At 36.6% G+C, this 20,199-nt stretch overlaps 1 long non-coding RNA gene across 1 annotated transcript in view; it reads right to left on the bottom strand.

Moving 5' to 3' along the window:
- Positions 1-20,199, bottom strand: part of LOC116644498 — a 458,994-nt gene that overhangs the window by 344,547 nt on the left and 94,248 nt on the right. Inside the window, exon 3 of the long non-coding RNA XR_004301771.1 lies at positions 19,452-19,554. This is a non-coding gene — a long non-coding RNA (uncharacterized LOC116644498). The remainder of the gene's footprint in view (positions 1-19,451; positions 19,555-20,199) is intronic.

Here is a 20,199-nt window from a genome sequence, read left to right as displayed (position 1 = left end):
TTGCAAAACTAAAAACATAAAAGCAAGACATCTAGTGATGATCACACACAAAATCATCAGGAAAAAAAAATTAACCATCTTCTCCTGTGTTATCTACCAGGGATTTGCTATTCTAAGCTTGTTGCTTTATAATGGCTACTTTGGGATGTTTAATCCAGAAGGCACAGGACTACAAAAATTAACCCATTTTTCAGAGGCTACCTGCACATACCAGCTACCTCTGAGGACAAGAATCATGAATATGTCTGAAATTCATGCTAAGATTTAGCCACCACTAACTTTCATTGCTTATCAGAGCATGAATCTCATGAGGCCATCCAAATAAGAATAAATTAAAGAACTTGACAAACGCCTAAATGTCAGATTAAATTTCATAATATTAATACCCAATACTCATTTCAAGTTTGAAAGAGAGCAAATATCCTTCATTGCAACTCACAGGAGGAATTTCTCATCACAAGCAATGATTTTCTATCACTGTGCACAGCCATAAGTTTTCATAACACTATCAACCCTTTAAGGTGATACAGCATTTAATTTAAGAAACTTATGTCCTACAAGGGTGGAAAAATTCTCAGACTCACCTTTCAAAGGTCTTTCTTTTCCCCTGGCAGACAAGAGGATAAAACAGTTTTTTCCTCTTCCTGGCTTTGAAATAGCCAACTATCAACTTAAGTTCTCCTAGAGGTAAGAGCTCACTCCCAGTCCTCTAGCTTGCAACAATTATTCAAAGACAGGGAAGCAAATCTATGTGTGTTTCATGACTAAATGCAAGGAGCAAATGATACAGATGAAAGCAATAACTATCAGCAGTTCTCTTCCCCCTTCTGTGGGCGGAGAAAGACAAATGAAAAAGTAAATTTCTGCATTCAGATTAGTTCTGGTAAGTTTATCCATTAAGAATTGATCCAATTAGATGAGACTCTCCTGGTTAGCTTGAGTTAGTTACAGTTTGGAAATCATAAGACAAATTAGTTACTTTCATCTAAAGCAATGAAATGATCATTTGGGTATTAAATTGAAAAGATGGTTTGAGGAGGCTGCACTTATTCACTCTAAATAGGTTCAAATCCTAATTAGCTTCAACTAACAGTTCAAAATCAGATTTATGACAGGAGTTTCGGAGATGTGAATGAACGCTGGGAAAAATTCTTGTGAAAAGCAGCTTTTTGGTCATCCATTTGCAATTGGAGCATTCTTTCAGATCACAGGTGCTCCAACTTTAGCAAGGATCAGAATCACCCTGGGCTTGTTAAAATACACGTGACTGGACCCCATACCTTGAGTTTCTGATTCGGTAAGTTTGACGTGGGGCTGCAAAATTTGCATTTCTAACAGGTATCCCAGGTGATAGTGAATTAGCCACCCTAGAGAACACTGAGAAATATCATTTAAGATATACACCTATCTTGGTAAATAATTTTATTCTAGTAAAATGAGCTTTCAAAGTCAGTCAGTAATGGGAGTGATTTACTTAAATATCTTTTATCAGACAATTAAACTTCAAGTAGCTTAAGAAACACTGATAAAATAGTCAATATTTGTCTTAAATAGTTTAAAATTCTTATTTTGAAATGCCATTTTCTGAAATTATTTTAAGAAAGTGAGTCATCATTCAGTTAACATCTATCTTTGGAAATGTAGACAAATAGAGATCAAAACTGGAAAGCCATGTTAGTAATTAACACCTAGTTATAAATTGCACATTTATTAAGAAAACAATTCAGATTATGTTTGAGACTCGGAATATCGCTGCTGGTACTTATGACTGGATGAATGATCACCCATTCTCTCCCATAATAAAAAAAATTATGATTATTCAAATATTGTAGTTGTGGAATAATCACTGTAACTCTTAAACCTCGCAAACTGTGACATTTACATCCTGAATTAGTATTCAAATTGAGTCTTTCAAGAAGTAAATGAACTCTTTCCAACCACTATGTCTGTATTTAAGAAATTGCCTCCAGGAAAATTTTAGTGACTATTTACCACAAGGTAAGTTCAGTGGTTAGTTATACTTCAGATATGAATAACTGAACCTAGCAGAAATACATAAAACACCCCATCAACTCACAAGGCATTTTTCAGGAAAACCAAATCATTTTACTAACTTAGCAATGTGGGGTTTTGGGGGGGTTTTTTGTTTTTGTTTTTTTTTTAAGATTTTATTTATTTGACAGAGAGAGACACAGTGAGAGAGGGAACACAAGCAGGGGGAGTGGGAGAGGGAAAAGCAGGGCTCGATCCCAGGACCCTGGGATCCTGACCTGAGCCGAAGGCAGACGCTTAACGACTGAGCCACCCAGGCGCCCCAGCAATGTGTTTTGAATCAAGTCTATTTTCACTTGTAGGTAACTTAATTTCCCATCAAAATAAAAATGAAGAGCAAAATCCACTTCTAAGTAGAAACTGCAAGTTCTTATTACTTAAGAGTTCACCCATCTAAACTAAAAATTTGTTTGTATCCTCTTCTCTTTCTTATTTTTTTATTTCCAAAGCCCTCATCTGACTTCTTCAGCCCATTCCATGATCTCCATTTATATTCAAGGAATGTCTCACTAATAGTTTGGAGTATGGTCTCTTTACACAAACAAACTTGGGAAATTCTGCTATTTTGAAATTGATTATAAAGAATAATGGCACAAACAAGAGAATTATTAAAGGCTTGTGGTTCTCATTCTGCTTCGACTGTGGTTATAGAAATCTGACACACCTGTAGGCCCAAGTATCGCCTGGAGAAAGCATCAGTAAATGAGAAAGCTAAAGAGAGAACCCAGACAGGGGATGTGTTTCACATATTTTTTCAATGAATATACAATTCAGCATACTAGTATTTTAACACTTAAGCAGCACAATGTATTTTATACATATTTATACATACATACACACATACACACACACACATACACACACTTACTGGACGGCCCACAGATGTATAGCGTTTTAACTGCTTTATATCCCCAAAGTTTAAGGAAGCATTATGGATAATTTTTTATTGAAAACACCATCTTTTAAAAATTATGAATTGTTTTAACTGCTTTGACTATATATAAAATCATTAAGAGTTTCTATTTCCAGACAAGATGGAGTAACTGAGACTGCTTTATCCTTCCACCTCAAATAATCATAAATGGGACACAATGGGTGTAGCCACAATGTTCAAGACATTGGACACCAGACAAAAAAGGACAGTGATCCCTGAGAAATGGGAAACAGACAAGGTAAGGCCTATAATTGCCCCAACTTTGTGCCTAGAGAGTTTCCACGCCACGGCGCACAAAGAGGAGAATCCAGGCACACCCCAGTGACACCGCGAGTTGAAGGTATCAGGCAGAGAATCTGGGGAGGCCAAGCAGCTAGAGTTCTTGTGGCAGAGCGCTAGAGAGGAGAGAGCTGCCCAGAGAGAGGTTTCCAGAGATCTCCAGAGGCTCCCCTCAAGCTTTCAGTAGAGAATTGACCAGCACATGGTACGAGGAAACTACCTTGAAACCATGGCTGGGGAAGAAACATCTGAAGGATTAGAGGGAACAAAACCTGGAGCTCACATAGGGCCAAGAACAAGGCCTGTTCCCATCAGCCAAACTGGAAAATCTCCTAATTCAAGGGGCCTTGGGCAGAGTACTCAGAGGGTTTTGCTTTAGTCGTGGAGAATAGTTAATTAGATGAGACTAAATGCAACGCTGGTCCTGCCTCACAAATCTTAAAAGCAAGACCCAAAAGGATTAAACAACTTTCAAGCAATTAACTGCTTCCGAAAACAAACCTCAAGAATATGTAAAATTAAAAATAGAAATACCATACAATCCAGTAATTCCACTACTGGCTATTTACCTAAAGAAATTTAAAACACCAATCAAAAAGATATATGCACCCCTATGTTTACTGTAGCATTAGTTACAATGGCCAAGGTATGGAGGCAAGCCAAGTGTCCATCAATAAACGAATGGATCAAGATGTGGTGCCTATATGCAATGGAATATTACTCAGCCATAAAAAAATGAAATCTAGCCATTTGTGATAAAATGATTGGGCCTAGAGGGTATTATGCTAAGTGAAATAAGACAGAGAAAGACAAATACCATATGATTTCACTTATATGTGGAATCTAAAAAATATAACAAATGAACAGACAAAAACAAAAAAAGCAGAAACAGACACATTAATACAGAGAACTAGTGGTTGCCAGAGGAGAGGAGGCTGGGGAGATAAGACTACAAGGGTAAAGGGGGGTAAGAGGCATAGGCTTTCAGTTATGGAATGAATACATCACAGGGATGAAAGGTACAGCATAGGGAATAGTCAATGGTATTGTAATAGCGTTGTATGATGACAGATGGTAGCTACACTTGGGGTGAACACAGCATAATGTACAGAGCTGTTGAATTACTATGTTGTGCACCTGAAACTAATGTAACATTCTGTGTCAACTATACTTCACTAAATTTAAAAATTGTCAGAAAAAGAATATATATAGACATACACAGATATCCAGCACCCAACAAAGTAAAATTTACAATGTCTACATCCATAAAAAAAAAATTTACCAGGCATGCAAAGAAAACAGGATCCATAATGAAGAGAAAACCAATCAACTGAAACAACCCTTAACTAAAATCAGTAGGAAATGCTTTCTGTGTGGCAACATTAACAACTGAGAGAATAAACTCAGACTAAATTCTCTGGGAGTGCCTGCATCCAACTCATTTGCATAGTGTAAAATTTTCTTTTTGAAAAAAATAAAAATAAAAGTCACTAATATATCAAACCTCCTAATTTTACATTAGTCATACCACCCTACACCTTAGAAAATAGAAGACCACTTGGGACGCCTGGGTGGCTCTGTCAGTTAACCATCTGCCTTCAGCTCAGGTCATGATGCCCAGGTCCTGGGTTCAAGCCCCACGTCGGGTTCCCTGCTCCCCCTCCTTGTGCTCTCTCTCTCTTTCTCTGACAAATAAAATCTTTAAAAAAAGAAAATAGAGGACCACCAAAAAAGTGACAGTTATAATCAAAATGGCAAAACTTGGAAGAGCTGCTTCAAATTACTGCTGACCAGCATACACTGAGATGCTCACAATGGCAAGTGTTTCCAGAGACACCTGCCATTCTCCTCATATGGTGAAGCACCTGTGATGTGCTATCAACTCAAGCGAACAAGTGCAGACTATTCCTCCTTCTGGAGAAGGTGTGCATGCTGGACCACCAATGAAGCATAGAGGGTCCGGGGTCAAGCTGCTTAGAAATAAGCAATGGTGATATTCCTCATGTTCACATTTCCTTCACTATTAAACAGCATCACTGGTGACAACATGCTTTCCTTTGTGTTTCCCAGTTCCCCCACATCCCTGGTTCTCAAGCTTTGTCTACTGTGCATCAGCATCCCTAGGAGGACTTGTGAAAACACAGATGATTGGGTCCAGCCCCAGAGTTTCTGATTCAGTAGGTCTGTGGCATGAGGTCCCTAAGAACCTCCAATATCTAACAAGTTCCCAAGTGATGCTGATGCTGCCAGTCTGGGGATACACTTTGAGAACTGCACTAGATAATATGCAGGGTCTCTGATCTATTGAACCTGGACCTACAGGAGGGATTCAAGCACCAAATTTTTAGTAAAGCTGGAATCTTTGGTGGTTATGTTCAGTATGTCATGGAAGGAAGGAGCTCACAGGGAAAATGTTCAAATCTCCCCCAATTTCAAAATTAAAGTTGCAGTGGCAAGCTAATTATTCTCATCTCTTCTGACAATGTTCTTTCCCATGCAAAGACCCCTATCATGTTATGGAGGATTAGTGGGATGTTGTGTTGGAGGAGCTAAAAGGAGTGCCACACTGAGATGTTGTGCTTGGATAAGGAGTTTCTTTGTTACATATATCATTCTTTTTGTTTAAGATTTTACTTATTTGAGAGAGGGGAAATGAGAGAGGGAGATCACCAGCAGTTGGGAGAGGTAGAGGGAGAAGCAGACTCCCCACTGAGCAGGGAGCCCAACACAGGACTCGATCCCAGGACCCTGGGATCATGACCTGAGCCCAAGGCAGACGCTTAACCAACTGAACCACCCAGGCACCCACATATATCATTCTTAGCCCAAAATAATATACACCTTTGACAAGTCTGAGGTTCTACATAGGGGCTAGGATCTCCCAAGAATTTCGTCAACAAAATAAAATTTACCAACTTGCTGTCTTTTAAATTAACCCAGGACCTACAGGACTAACAACTACCCTATTTTTATCAGATGTGACATTCCTCAAATCACTACCTTACACATCAAGAAAAAAAAATACTACAATCAAACTATGGTACACACCTTTAATTTTAAGTTTCCTTTTGATTTTTAAAATGTTCAAATATGACCTTAGAATCAATAAAACCTGGTATAAAAAAATATGCCTTGGCCTTGGTAACATTTGGGACCATTTCTTCATGTGCTACCACACTTCATTACAGCAGCTGATTGTTTAATGCCATAGGGGTCTGTATGAAATCAAAGGCAGATATTCCAGCAAGTCTATAGATCTTATTTTATGGCGAACATTTTAAAACTTTCTATTCTAAAATAATTTTAAGTTCAATTTTAAGTTTAAATTAAGTTTAAACTTAAAAAATATTTAAGTTTAAGCAGCACTAATATAAAAAACTTCCATAACATTTTTTTTCTTAACCATTTGAGAGTAAATTATAGACATCATGCCCTTTTAGGACTTAAATATTTCAGAATAGATTTCCTAAAAACCAGATATTCTTTTATTTAACTATAGTACAGTTATCAAAATCAGGAATTTAATATTAACATCATCATCTACAAAGCAATCCATATTCGTATTTCTCTGAATGTCCCAGTACTATCCTGTAGAGCACTTTAGTATGGGATGCAACCTGGCCCCCCATATTATATATGGTTGCCATGCGTCTTTAGTCTCCTTTAATCTGGAGACCCCTCTTTATCTTTCATGATAGAGAAATTTTTGAAGAAAATAGAATAGATTGCAAAATGTCCCGTTTGAGTTTGATGATGCTCCCTCAAGATTATAGATTCAGGTTATACTGAATACATTTTTGGCAGGAATACCCCTGCAGTGATATTATGTCCTTGGTTTATCACATCAAATCAGGAGGCTGATACTTTCATTTTGTCCCCTTAGTGGTACTATTAACTTTGATGATTTGGTTAAGGTGGTATCTGTCTAGTTTCTTCACTCTAGAGTTACTCTCCCTTTATAATCTGTAAGGAGAGAGTTTAAGACCATGTAAATATCCTGTTCTTCATCAAACTCTCCAATAGTTTTAACATCCATTGATGATTTCTGACTGAATTATCACTGGGATGAATGTAAAACATTTTCAGGAAAGATTTCAGCACATCTTAATTCATACCAGTGATAGGATTTGTTTTCCATATCAGATCCATTGAGCTTTATTTTATGGTGTACCTTACAGTTTTTGAGAAGTTGTTTTAAGAAATACAGTATACAGAGATAGAGGGGGGGGAAAGGACTCTTTTCTACCCAGCTATTTTGAGGGAACATGGTTCTTGTTTAGGGAAATTCAGGGAATAGTTTAATGGTGAAACCCTATCCCTCTACTTCATTTTATCTCCAAAAGAGTATATAGACAAATAGAGTATAAACAAAACTGGAGCAAACGAGGGCAAAAATAAATTCCATTTAGGATATATAGATCATTTTTAAAAGATAGGAATTTGAAATAATAAAGGTTCACGTTGCTTTTCTTGTATTTACTACTTACAATGGGTAAAAATAGAGGAAATGTGAAATAGCAGAATAATGTACCAAAGACAGTTTAAATCTCTTCTCCTGAGCAGTTTTTAGAATATTCCTGTGTAGCAACAGGACAGAAAGTTAGATTGTGGCTTATGATAAAGAGGAACTTATTAAGATGAATTAGGATAATGCCATTTTATAGGTAAAAAGCGGTTGCATATCAGCAATTCCATACACCTGCTAGCTTCCCGTGATTACAAGTGCTCAAGGGAGATGATCCCAGGTCAAGGAGGATGTTGCAGTGTAAAGCACTCCACACAGCATCATGAGGAAGGTGAGCGATATCGGCCCTAATGCCCCCTCTAATCCTAACAGTCCATATTCTCATTAATAACTTACACACAGTCCTCTTTTAGGCTGTGTCTGAAGAAGGACTTCTCTCTGCTTCCTTCACATGAGGGGTTTACCTTTTTTCACAATATTTCGCAACTGTTTACTCAGTTATCTCTGTGACTGGAATACTTCAGAAAAGGTCATTTGGGTGTAAAGGAAGAAGGTGACTCCTGATGGCTGGAGAATTTGTACCAACAAAATGGAAAACTTCATAACTGGCTGTAGGAAGAAAATCATTGTTTTGTCTAAATATTGGCTGAGACCAAATATCTAAATTTTACTCCAGTGTCTTCAGAGATAGAACTTGAGCAAATAACTGAATCTATAATTTTTGTATCTATAAAGTTATTATGATAACCCTGAGTCTTGCCTTCCTGACAAGTATGTTATGGGATTAACTAGTTGATAATTGTAAAGAATTGGAGTTCCTTGAAGAAAAATATACTACATAAAAATAAAGCACTAATATACTGCTCCGATGCATTATGCCCATGGTGAGACTACTAACTTTCCCATTCCCAAAACCAGATCTCTAAATACACATACCAAGCTGTAGTTAGCAAGTTCAAACACCATAAAATAAATTATTGATTTTTTTTATTTTAATCATGCTGTTGGGACTAATTTTGCCAATTTGAAGGTTATTCCTAAATAACCAAGTCCTCATTTACACTGCTAACTAGCTCTTTAGTACATTTGCAAATAGAACATATTACATTCCTATCATCCAACAACTTTCCCATTAGCTACAGTAAATACTCTGCACTTTCGTTACCCATCAGTTCCCCCATAGAGTTATGGGTTACAAGTTTAATGGTTTCATTTGCATATCCAGCTGAGGTAGATTAGAAAAAGTCGCCACACTCATTACACTTTATTGCATTACAAACACAGATGTCTGTTTTTTCTAGACCCGCTTAACCTTGACCTAAAGAGAAATTAGAGTAATACAGTGAGAAAATATCCACTGTTCACATGGCTTCTCACATCTGAACTACACTGAATTTCCTAGAATATAAAAGATTTTTAGTTTTTTAACTAGGGTAACCTCAAAAAAAACCACAATAATCAGATATTGCTTTCCTTACTTATGAATTATCTGTTAAAAAATCCTTAGCTATTATTTCTCATATAGAGAAGAGAAAATTATCTGTGTCTTTGCCACCTTAAAAAAAAAAAAAATACTTTCTTCACTAGAAAATAACGCCCAGCCACTATCTAGCTTAGCGATTCATTTCACAAAACTATAGATCAAAAGGCCAAGGAATAGGCAACCAAGGGCCCTCTGGAGTTTTAGCTTTTGCTCACTAAGGTAGTATTATAGGTCTCCATCACTGGTAATTTTATAACCTGTCCTGATGTCCTCATCTCACCCCTAGAAGATTCCTTATACACAGCTATGCAAGCACATGGTGCAGGGAGAAAGGCCATTTGTTTATGATTATGTGGCAAATCTTTGATAAGAGACCATCATCCCAGTGGTCACATTCTCATCCACAATGGGGACAAGCCATTTGTGTACCTAACTTGTTAAGAGCTATAATCAAAAATCCAATGCATAATTAAATTTGAAGATTATTTTTTATTTTTTTATTATGTTATGTTAATCACCATACATTAAATCATTAGTTTTTGATGTAATGTTCCATGATTCATTGTTTGCACCTAACACCCAGTGCTCCATGCAGAACGTGCCCTCCTTAATACCCACCACCAGGCCAACCCATCCCCCCACCCCCTCCCCTCTAGAACCCTCAGTTTGTTTTTCAGAGTCCATAGTCTCTCACAGTTCGTCTCCCCCTCCAATTTGCCCCCCTTTATACTTCCCCTCCTGCTATTTTCTTTTTTTTTTTTTAACATATAATGTATTATTTGTTTCAGAGGTACAGGTCTGTGATTCAACAGTCTTACACAATTCACAGTGCTCACCATAGCACATACCCTCCCCAATGTCTATCACCCAGCCACCCCATCCCTCCCACCCCACCCACCACTCCAGCAACCCTCAGTTTGTTTCCTGAGATTAAGAATTCCTCATATCAGTGAAGTCATATGATACATGTCTTTCTCTGATTGACTTATTTCGCTCAGCATAATACCCTCCAGTTCCATCCACGTCATTGCAAATGGCAAGATTTCATTCCTTTTGATGGCTGCACAATATTCCATTGTATATATATACCACATTTGAAGAATAATCTTTAAACCAAACATGAAAATCAGCAAATAAAACCAATACGTATATGATGCTTAAGGTAGCCTCCAATACTCAACCAAAGCCAATGTACAAATGAACCATTTTCACACACAACTATGAAGGACATGGAAAATACCTGGCTTCACACTCACGTTAAAGCTGCACAACTATATGAGACTACATATGCCCAGAGAGAGGTTTCCTTCAAGATAAATACATGGATAGAGGGAAATGAAAGAGGAAAAGCCAGAAAGAGGAGATAACAAGGAAAGTATTCTAGAAAATATTTAGATGCAAAAATTAACTTAGGTAACATGAAAAATTAAAGAGACCTATCGATGACCAAGAGAAGACCTTGGTGGAACATACAAATTGTGCTTTATCTTTCTAGCTGAGGCATCTTTACTGTGCAGCTAATGAAGTTTCAGTGTGAGGGCCTCTCCCTTGTATAGCCACTTCCAAAGCCCTGGAGGGGCCCTCACAATATGATTTTATAAGATTTTCAAAGCCAAGATATTTTTCACCATAATTAGTTAAGACACTGTCTCTCTCCACGCTGACTTCTCTGTCACACTTCCCTCATGTCAGGTGGCATGAGAGTTACTGCAGGCATTTTTTGATGTTTTGGAAAGGGGAAGTTGGGAATATACTGATTTGGGGTTTACAGGATATAGCAATGTGTTTTGTTGTCACTTCCAGATATAGTGAAAATACTGCTCATCTTCTCAGAGGAATGGCTTCCAGGAATACTCCCGCCTTCCCTCTGTGTCCACTTGCCCAGCTACGAGACATAAAGGAGCAGGGTCAGGGGTTCGATCATGATATGACAATGTTTGAAAGGTATCAAGCCAGAAGCTATTCTGTAAAAAAAAATTCTTCCAATTATCAGATGTATAAAATTGCAAGCAGAGGACTCAGTTCTCATCAGTGCATAGTCAAAATAGACATTCTCTCCTCTCAGAAATAATACAATGTATGCAAGTGAAACACATCATATGTTCTTTTTTCTTTATTTCATAGCAAAGTTTAAACACACCATTTTTACTGTAATTTAAAAAGACATCATACAAGAGGTTCCTGGGTGGTTCAGTTGGTTAAGTGTCCAACTCTGATTTAGGCTGAGGTCATGATCTCAGGGTCATGAGATCGAACCCCGTGTCCGGCTCTGTGCTCAGTAGGGAGTCTAGTGGAGATTTTCTCTCTCCCTCTCCCTTTGCCCCTCCGCCCCTCCCTGCGTGTGTGTGCTCTCTCTCTCTCAAATAAACAAATAAATCTTAAAAAAAAAATGTCTTACAAGGTTTTAATCAAATAAGGAAGAAATGAAAGACTCTTGATATCTTCTTTTGGCTTCTTTAAATTTATTTATTAAAGATCTGTCTGTAAGTTCAGATTAAAAAATGATATAAAACAAAAGAGATAAAGATGAGAGTTGAAATCAACAGAAATTACTCTAACATCAAGAAAAGAATTGTATCCAAAATGTTTAAATCATACCAAAGCAGTAATTCATTAAAGGAAGAGATAAATGTTGACTAGCCATAATGAATACATTCTTGGATTGTTTGATCATTAAATTAAAAAGAGGAAGAACACAAATGAACACACTGGGAAGAGATTAAATTTCTTCCTGATTTGCCAGGAAGTTTGAATAGTGATGAAAATAACATAAAACTTACAATGTACAAGGACACTGACAACAAATGAGTGTTGTCAATTCAAAGGCCAAGACTACTCACTCTCTAAGGAAACTTGAAATGCCTTGAAATCTCACAGTCCAAACAGAAAAGAAACTTGGGGGCAATTTTGCTCCATGTGAATCCTAAACAATTCTACAATTTCATATAAGCTCTATAAATAAAGACTTAGGACACTAAAATACATTTTTCTTTAAAATATTTTTTTCTGAGCACCAACAAAAAAAAAAAATGCCAACCAGCTATGCTAAAGATTGAATTATCTTTCTGTCCTCTCACTGAAGAGCAAAATTTAAAAATCATTGTTAACTACATGTATGAAACCATCACACTGTACCCTCTAACTTGATACCATGTTATATGTCAGTTATATCTCCTCATTAAAGCTGGGGGGGTACTAAAATTAAATTTAAAAATCAAGGTCAAGACTATGCAGCCACAAACTATAAGGAAAAAAGTGTCATTGAGGTGTTTTGGCAATTCATTAATAAAAACATTATATTATTGTCCTTGGCCATGTGGTTTTTGTTGTTGTTTTCTTTTCTCAATCTACATATTTACCTTCACACTTATTTTTGTATCAATCATTTCATGTTTTCTTAAAGAGGGTTCTAAAATTGTATAATCTTTAGGCCCCACACCTCCTGGATTTACCCCTGCCCCAGAGCCCCTCTGTCTGTTTCACTGCAGCTAAATGTTCACAGTGAAGCAAGGTTTGCCCTGGTATGCTATTGTTCAGAATCCTGATGAGGTTAAGAAGTAAAGATCAAAGTGAAACTTCCTCACGAAAATGGGACTGACCTATCTCAGTAGGTACATCCCTCCCAAAAATACCAAAAGCAACCCTTGCCTTTGCCTAGAAACAGAGAGTCATTGATGATTTCTCAACTGTTGCAATGTTGATCCTCAGCTAAATGGCACCAAACACCATGTCTGAAGGACTGTGCACTAGTCGTCTTGTTCAGATTACAATGTTTCCCTCTCTGAAGCACATATTTTTAATTAAAAAATTACTACTGGGGGAAAAAAGAGGACAGGAAAGTCAAACTATCAAGCTCCGTTTTCCTAATTCTGGATTTTTGTTTAGATTGGTGAAAATATGGAATTTTCACCAGTCTAGCCTTCAGTGGTTCTAAAAATGTTATTAGGTCCACAATTGTTTTTCAGGCCTGTAAAATTTTCTTGGTTCTCACTCATATTTGCTATGTTATACCTCCTTCTTTTTATCTTCCTAAACTTTTCCTCCCTTTTCCTATATGATAAGACTTACAGGGTACCAACATGTACCTAATGGAAAATTCATTTTGAATTCTTTTGTAAACATAAAATCTTCAGGGGATATAAAACAAAGGCTTAGATTATAAACTTTACTTTAGGCCAGCTGGTTATCATTTGGCCTACCTTGAAACCCTTTAATCCCCAGCAACAAGCCTGTCTTTATCCTCAGAGCAGCAAAAGACTCTCAAATGAAAAACAATGAACACTTATGAGTCCCCAGTTGATCTATTTCCGCAAGGGATTCGGTTAGTTTTTCCAGCAAAGAATCTTAAAAATCACACTACTGGAAAGGGCTCAAAGAGGTCATCTTCGTACCAGACTGCCAAAAAGGGCTGCACTTAAAATAATCAAAACAGATAGTCATTGCTCCAGTTCTTAAAATTTTTATGGGACAGGAGTTTCTCTCAAAGACAACTCTGCACTGGTTTCCAAATGACTGTTGCTGATGAAAATCTATAATGCTGGCAAACTGATCAATACTCCCTCAACTGCAAGAACACTGTTAAGAGGCCTACATCAGAAAGAACCCCTGGCTCAAAGAATTCAGGTAACGTGTATAACTCTCAACGGGAAGGTTTCGACCCTGTGAAACACTTAATCAAATTAAGGATCAGAAATCACAGAAAAGGAGCTCTTCCTCCAACTTCTTAATTAATAACCTTCTTAATTATCCATCCAATGGAATGCTTATCTATACAAAACAAGTTTTGCTGGACTAAAAGGAAGACCCCTAAAAAAAGGAATTATTTTGATTAGCCAGATACATTATAAAGGTTTTTTCATAATTGTTTAAAGGTACAAAACAGATACCATGTAGAATAAACTAGATTGAATGACTGTCCCTAAATCTTCACCTTACTTGCACCCAAACCCTTGCCATGGTCTCCTGATGGGCTTGGACTATATGCAGAAGTGACAATGAAGTGGTCTCTCCTGAATGTTGTTCTACAATTCCTACATGGCTACTCTTTGTGTTTCTGTCCTGTTATGGTGCCATCTGACTTCCCCTATTCTATAATCATGGATGCCTCTTAGATGGACACAAGGTTTGCTTTATATTCTCTTATTTTGCCTTATTTATAATCCCATCTAGATCACTAGAACACGGGGTAACAAATGTCAAAAGAATTATTATTGCCATCATCATTTTCACAATAAAATAAGCACAAAGACCCAGTGATTCCCTTTTAAAAATAACTGAACAAATTAGTTGGCATTGTCAACTTTTAGAACTGCAACACATTTTAGAGATCGTTATTTATCAGATAAGACTGAGAGGTTTAGTGATGTGGCCGAGGTTACCAATGCTACTCAGTGGAAAACCCAAGAAAAGAATGTGCCTAAATACTTGGGAGAAATTCCTATACCCTTAGATCAAATCAAATTCTGGTAGGGATACTGAAACCAACAGCTTTAAAAAGACAAGTCAGTGTAAATCCAAAGGGTGTCTGGAGAGGAAAAGAAGAAAAGAAAAAGGATATTAGAAGCCTTTGGTAAAGAAATGAAAAAAAGAAAAAGAAAAGAAAAAACTTCACCCCAAGGCAAATTAGTTTGAAAAAAAAATATTTCAATGGTAATAACTAAGTTGGTGTTGATCTTGACAACAAGATTTCGGGAGAGTACATTTTTTGCCTTCACATCTCTAATACAAATACATAAGTCATAATATATTTATGTAATTGCTATCATCCTGTATCATTGAGGGTTCTCCAAAGAAATAGAGCAATCACCATCAGGGTGTGTAGACAGACAGATACAAATAGAGTGAGCAAGAGCAACAGCAAGAGTGATTTTAAGGAATTGGCTCATGTGACCGTAGAAGCTGGCAAATCCCAAAACTAACAGGCTAGAGACCCATGGAAGTTAGTATTTCACTTCTCGAGTCTATAGGCAGAATTCCCTCCTCTCAGGGGAAGTCAGTCTTGTTCTTACTAAAGCTTTCAACTGATTAAATGAAGCCCACCCAAATTATAGAGGATAATCCGTTTTACTCAAAGTCTACTGATGTAAATGTTAATCACGTCTAAAAAATACCCTCACAGAGACATCTACAATAACGTTTGACCAAATATCTGGGTACTGTGGCCTAGCTAGGTTGACACATAAAATTAACCATCACATATCCATCCATCTGTTCACTCAACAAGCTTTTATTCAGTGCTACAATGTGCAATACACTGTCAAATGCTGCAATACAAAAATGTTAGCTGTTACACTAATGTGTTTATTTATAACACATAATAATGGGAATGACTCTGGTTTGCCATACATTTGACCAACAACTTTTCCATATTTCTTCAAATTCTGTATTGTCTTTACATAATTTTCCAGAAGACTAAGTAGCTAATGCGCTTCAGGAGCACATTAACTAACACTGCTCTTAAGATATGAGCAAGAAAAATACCTTAGTATGTATTTCAAATCACAAATAACAATGCTCTAATTTGAATATAGATAAATAAAATAGAAATACTTTATTTTCTTGCCATTATGGTGCAAATCAAGGTCTAATTTTTAAAAGTAATTCATTTGTAATTCTTTTGGAAATAATGCCTTGAAGTCATTATTTTTTTAATGTGGCCTATGGAGCTTTGGAAAGCACAAAATGGCACATGCAGAAAGGGCAAGAAATGGAACAGGTTATTGAAAGAAGACAGTAACTCAAATGATCACCTAAACCATGGAGTATTCTTTTTAATTTTTCTTTTTTTCTCAGGCTATGAGGTTATTAACCTGTATCCTGGGCTAAGTGAGCACCAGTTACATCAATGGAACAGATAAATAAATGTAAGTTAAAAATTAAACATATTCTGGCAACATTAGTCCTAACAGTATTTTTAATAAAAACAAAAGGTAAATGTATTTTCTCCATTTTAATTTTTTATATACAGGGATGGGGAAAGTAACTGGATATATAAACCAATGCTAGCAAAAGTAAGTTTTTGTTTTTGTGTTTTCCCCCATTCCTCATTCTATATTATAACAAATCCATTTTAATATCATTCAGGTGGACACTCTGCTTTAGTCAGTATTTTCTTAAAAGGCTTTCTTTGGGAAATTATTGTCTACTTTGTTTCATTAGAATGGCATACCTAAGGGCCATGCCTGGGTTTTCACAAACATTTAACTACTAAAGGTCAAAAGCAATACTTTCACCAATTTTTACCAGGATGTAATTGCCCTGATTTTTCAGCCACTTCTCTACTAAGACTATTTCCCTTTGGATAATCAGTCCTATAGACTATGCAAGTCCTCCAGATTCCGGGATCTGCCATTTATAAGCTATGTGATGTTGGACACTGACTCCACTCTCCCTGCCTCAGTTTACTCATCTATAAAATGGAGAAATTATGATGTCCTTATAAAGAATAAATGAGCTAAACTTCCATTCATGATAAAAACTCTCAACAAAGTGGGTTTAGGGGAAACATACCTCAAAATAATAAAAGCCATATATGAAAACCCACAGTTAACACCATACTCAATGAAGAAAAACCGAGAGCTTTTCTTCTAGGATCAAAAATAAGACAAGGATGCCCACTCTTGCCACTTGTAATCAACATAGTACTGTAGGTCCTAGCCATAGCAGTTGGACAAGAAGAAGATATAAAAGGCATCCAAATTGGTGAGGAAGAAGTAAAACTACCACTATTTGCAGATGACATGATACTATACACAGAAAACCTTAAGAACTCCACCAAAAAAGCTATTGGAAATAATAAATGAATTTGGTAAAGTTGTAGAATACAAAATTAATATACAGCAATCTGTAACAAGGAAGCAGAAAGAGAATTTTTAAAAAGTCTTCCATTTACTACTGCACCAAAAAGAATATCTAGGAATAAACTTAACCAAGGAGGTGAAAGACTTGTAAAACACTGATGAAAGAAATTAAAGATGACAAAATTAATGGAAAAATATACCATGCTCATGGATTGGAAGAATTAATACTGTGAATTCTATTACACAAAGCAATCTACATATTCAATGCAATCCCTATCAAAATACCAATAGTATTTTTCACAAAACTAGAACAAATAATCCTAAAATTTATATGGAACCACAAAAGACCCTGAATAGCCAAAACAATCTTGAGAAAGAAGAAAGCTGAAGCTATCACAATCCCACATTTCAAGATATACTACAAAGCTATGATCCCACATTTCAAGATATACTACAAAGCTATACAAAACAGTATAGTACTGGCACAAAAATAGACCGATCAATAGAACAGAATAGAGAACCCAAAAATAAACCCACACTTATATGATAAATTAATTTATGACAAAGGAGGCAAGACAATGGGGGAAAGAGTCTCTTCAATAAATGGTGCTGGGAAAACTGGACAGCTGCATGTAAAAGAATGAAACTGGAGCACTTTCTTTCACCATACACAAAAACAAATTCAAAATGGATTAAAGACCTAAATGTGAGACCTGAAACCATAAAACTCCTAGAAGACAACATATGCAATAAACTCTTTGACATCAGCCTTTGCAACATTTTTCTAGATATGTTTCCTCAGGCAAGGAAAACAAAATCAAAAATAAATTATTGTAACTACACAAAAATAAAAAGCTTTTGCACAGCAAAAGTAATCACCCAAAACAAAAAGGTAACCTACCAAATGGGAGAAGATATCCACAAATGATATATTCGATAAGGGGTTAATATCCAAAATACATAAAGAAATTATACAATTCAATATCAAAACAAAAAGCAAAGGAAAAAACCCAAATAAGTTGATTAAAAAATTGGCAGAGGACGTGAATAGACATTTTTTCCAAGAATATATATAGATGGCCAACAGATACATGAAAAGATGTTCAGTATCACTAACCATCAGGGAAATGCAAATCAAGACCACAATGAAATATCACCTTATGCCTCTCAGAATGGCTAGAATAAAAAAGACAAGAAATAACAAGTGTTGGCGGGGATGTGGACAAAGAAGAACCTAAGTGCACTATTGGTGGGAATGTAAATTGATGCAGCCACTGTGGAAAACTGTATGGAAATTCCTCAAACAGTTAAAAATGGAACTACCATATGATCCAGTCATTCACTACTGGCCCTTTACCTAAAAAAAATGAAAACACTAATTCAAAAAAATATATGCACCCCCATGTTTATTGTAGCATTATTTCCAATAGTTAAAATATGGAAGCAACCCAAGTGTCCACTAATAGATAAGTGGATAAAGAAGATGTAATATTACTTAGTCATTTAAAAATGAGATCTTACCATTTGCAATAACATGGGTGGATCTAGAGGGTATTATGCTAAGTGAAGTAAGTCAGAGAAAGAAAATACCACATGATTTCACTTATATGTGGCATTTAAAACAAATGAACAAGCAAAAAAAGCAGAAACAGAACCATAAATACAGAGAACAAATTGATGGTTGCCAGAGGGGAAGGGGTTTGAGGGCAAAATGGGTGAAGGGGAGTGGGAGATACAGGCTTCCAGTTATAGAATGAATAACTCAAGGAATGAAAGGTAGAGCATAGGGAATATAGTCAAGGGTATTGTAACAGCACTGTATAGTGAGAGATGGTAGCTACACTTGTGGTTAGCATAGCATAACATACAGAGTTGTTGAATCATTATGTTGTACCCCAGAAACTAATCTAACATTGTATATCAACCACAATAAAAAAGATTTTTTAAAGAATAAATGCATCAAGATTTGTAAAGGATTTAGAACAGTACCTAGAACATAATAAGCACTATGTGTTGGCTGTTAACATTTTTATTACACAGATTAAGACCAAAACTAATTACTCACAATGGTAACTTGCATCATAAAAGAATGTTTGTTAACTACCCTCCCTTCTTTGTTTCATTCAGTTCCCCAGTGCCCTACTACTCTGTCACAGAGTCCGCTTCTAGGGGAACCCAATTAAAACAAGCCAATTGATATGACATGTTAGAAAACTCTGCAGTAAAGAAAAGGGTTTTAGATAACCTTAGGGATGCTAGTATACTTAGAACTCACTGGGAGAAGCACCACAGAGTCTGAGGATCTAAGTCTGGATCTTAACATTATTATCTGTTTGTGTCCCAGCCTTTAAAATCAGTAAGGAAAGGACAAACTAGTCAATAAATTAGAATAACTTGCTGACCATCTTGGGAGACAGAGTAATAAATTAGATCTCTTACCTCACACCTCTACACATGCCAAAGATGTCATTTTGATGTGGAAAGGCCTTCTAAAGACAGAAACCTCTTTCCTACACCCAAGGTCAGCTCCCAGGCTTCCCACCTGCAATGGAAATGAGGGGATGGAATGAATAGAAATTGTGAAAGTAGGAGCTTTAAGATTTAGAAAGTGACTGCACATGGAGGACCTTAGACAAGAAGTTTCAGAGCACTCTCTGACCTTGATCTTGGATGACAGATTAAACAAACTGTTGGGGCACCTGGGTGGCTCAGTTGGTTGAGCGTCTGACTCTTGGTTTCAGCTCAGGTCATGATCTCAGGGTCATGAGATCAAGCCCCTCATCAGGCTCCATGCTCAGCAGGGAGTCTGCTTAAGATTCTCTCTCTCCTTCTCCCTCTTCCCCTTCCTGGCCCACTTGCACACTCTCTGTCTCTTTCTAAAATAAATAAAAATAAATCCTAAACAAACTGTACAACATCATCTCTGCTTGTCTCACTCTTGTGCTATAAAACCTTCCATGACTTCCACTGTTTATCAAATGAACTTACAAAATCCTTTAGCTGAGTATTTTGATATTCAAGACCCTAGCCTACCTTCCAGCCTCATTCCTAATCCTCCCCTATATTTTCCTACACTTTAATCACACTGACCTTTGCACTGTTACACACACACACACACACACACACACACACACACACACCATGTCCTTTCTTGCCTTCCTGCCTAGATATGAACTAGGTGCTCTAC

This window comes from Phoca vitulina, unplaced genomic scaffold, assembly GCF_004348235.1.
Source record: "Phoca vitulina isolate PV1807 unplaced genomic scaffold, GSC_HSeal_1.0 scaffold30, whole genome shotgun sequence".
NCBI classification, from domain to species: Eukaryota; Metazoa; Chordata; class Mammalia; order Carnivora; family Phocidae; genus Phoca; species Phoca vitulina.
Note: the sequence above shows the minus strand (reverse complement) of the source record. Positions and strands in the feature narration are given on the sequence as shown.